Source organism: Cebus imitator, unplaced genomic scaffold (genome assembly GCF_001604975.1).
Source record: "Cebus imitator isolate Cc_AM_T3 unplaced genomic scaffold, Cebus_imitator-1.0 Scaffold552, whole genome shotgun sequence".
Taxonomy (NCBI): domain Eukaryota; kingdom Metazoa; phylum Chordata; class Mammalia; order Primates; family Cebidae; genus Cebus; species Cebus imitator.
The window spans coordinates 1,141,289-1,143,409 of record NW_016107867.1 but is presented as its reverse complement, the minus strand read 5'-3'; the positions used below and the strand labels follow the sequence as shown (position 1 = coordinate 1,143,409).

Here is a 2,121-nt window from a genome sequence, read left to right as displayed (position 1 = left end):
CTGCCTCAGCCTCCCGAGTAGCTGGGACTACAGGCGTGCGCCACCATGCCCAGCTAATTTTTGTATTTTTAGTAGAGATGGGGTTTCACCATGTTGACTGGGATGGTCTCGATCTCTTGACCTTGTGATCCACCTGCCTCGGCCTCCCAAAGTGCTGGGATTACAGGCTTGAGCCACTGCGCCCGGCCCGAAACACTCCTTTCTTTAGGGGGGGTACAGAATTTCACTCTTGTCACCTAGGCTGGAGTGCAATGGCATAATCTCAGCTCACTGCAACCCCCGCCCTGTGGGTTCAATCGATTCTCCTGCCTTAGCCTCCAGAGTAGCTGAGATTACAGGCACATGCCACCATGCCTGGCTAATTTTTGTATTTTTAGTGGAAATGGGTTTTTGCTGTGCTGGTCAGGCTGGTCTCGAACCACTGACCTCAAGTGATCCACCTGCCTCAGTCTCCCAAAGTGCTGAGATTATAGGTGTGAGCCACCGCACTCACATTTTATCTTTTTTTTTTTTGAGATGGAGTCTCACTCTTGTTGCCCAGGTTGGAGTGCAATGGCTCCATCTCAGCTCACCACAACCTCCACCTCCCAGGTTTAAGTGATTCTCCTGCCTCAGCCTCCCAAGTAGCTGGGACTACAGGCATGCACCACCATTAACCCTCAAGACACTCAGGTGAGATAGGGATCAGGGTACACATTTCGCACACAAGGAAACAGGACCAAAGGGGTTAAAAGACTTGAGTCAGGGTTTGAAAAAAATTCTTGTTTGATTCCAAGTTCATAGCTCTTTCCCGTTTATCCCAGCTAGCATCCTTCTGTGTGAGAGATGGAAGACTGACTGAATACTGATCCAGTATTTAAGTACAGCCTGTTTATTTAGCTACTATTATATGCCAGGCATTGGGTGAGGTTCTGATGGGGGAAGGAGGGGAGTGAGATACAAAGTTGATGAGGCTGGGCCAGCAGCTCACACCTGTAATTCCAGCACTTTGGGAAGCCAAAGCTGGAGGATTGCTTGGGGCCAGAGGTTCAAGACCAGCCTGGGCAACCCTGTCCCTACCAAAAAAAAATATTTTTTAATTAGCTGGGCATGGTGGCACACAAGTGTAGTCCCAGCTACTTACTTGGCAGGATCAATTGAGGGCAGGAGTTCAAGGCTGCAGTGAGCTATGATCACACAACTACACCCCAAGCCAGGGAGACAGAGCAAGGCCTGTGTCTAAAAAAAACAAAAACAAAAACAACAAAAAAAAGATGATACAAGCCCAGACTTTGAAGAAATTGCAGTTTGGCAGGAAAGAGTGGTAAATGAAAGAAATGACTGGGAGGCTGAGGCAGGTGGATCACTTGAGCCCAGGAGCTTAAGACTGGCCTGGGCAACATGGCAAAACCCCCTCTTTATGAAAAAACATTAGCCAGACATGGTGGTGTGTGTCTGTAGTCCCTGCTATTTGGGGGCTGAGGTGAGAGAATCACTTGAGCCCAGGAAGTTGAGGCTGCAGTGAGCCCTAATTGTGCCACTGCATTCCAGCCTGGGTTATGGGAGTGAAACCAAGAGAGAGAGGAAGGAAGGAGGGAAGGTAGAAGGAGGGAGGGAGGGAGGGAAGAAAGGAGGGAAGGAGGGAGGAAAAGGGAGTGAGAGGAAGGAAGGAAGAAAAGAGAGAAAGAAGAGAGAGAAAGAGGAGGGAAGGAAGGAAGGAAAGAATGAAGGAAGGAAGGGGAGAGGAGGAGAGAGGAAGAAAGAAAAAGGAAGGAAGAAGAAAAAAGAGAAAAATGAAAGGAAGGAAGGACAGATGGACGAACAGATGAACTGGGCGAGATGGCTCATGCCTGTAATCCCAGCAATTTGGGAGGCAAAGGCAGGTGGATCATGAGGTCAGGAGTTCGAGATCAGCCTGGCCAATATGGTGAAACCCCATCTGTATTAAAAATACAAAAATTAGCCGGGCGTGGTGTCAGGCACCTGTAGTCCCAGCTACTCACGAGGCTGAGGCAGGTGAATCACTTGATTGAACCTGGGAAGTGGAGGTTGCAGTGAGCCAAGATCACACCAAGATGCACTCTGGTCTGGGCAACAGAGCAAGACTTTGTCTCAAAAAAAAAAAAAAAAAAAAAAAAAAAA

The 2,121-nt window shown here is 48.5% G+C and overlaps 1 protein-coding gene across 1 annotated transcript in view; it reads left to right on the top strand.

Moving 5' to 3' along the window:
* The window catches only part of ITGAL (integrin subunit alpha L), a 51,365-nt gene that overhangs the window by 4,334 nt on the left and 44,910 nt on the right, over positions 1-2,121 (top strand).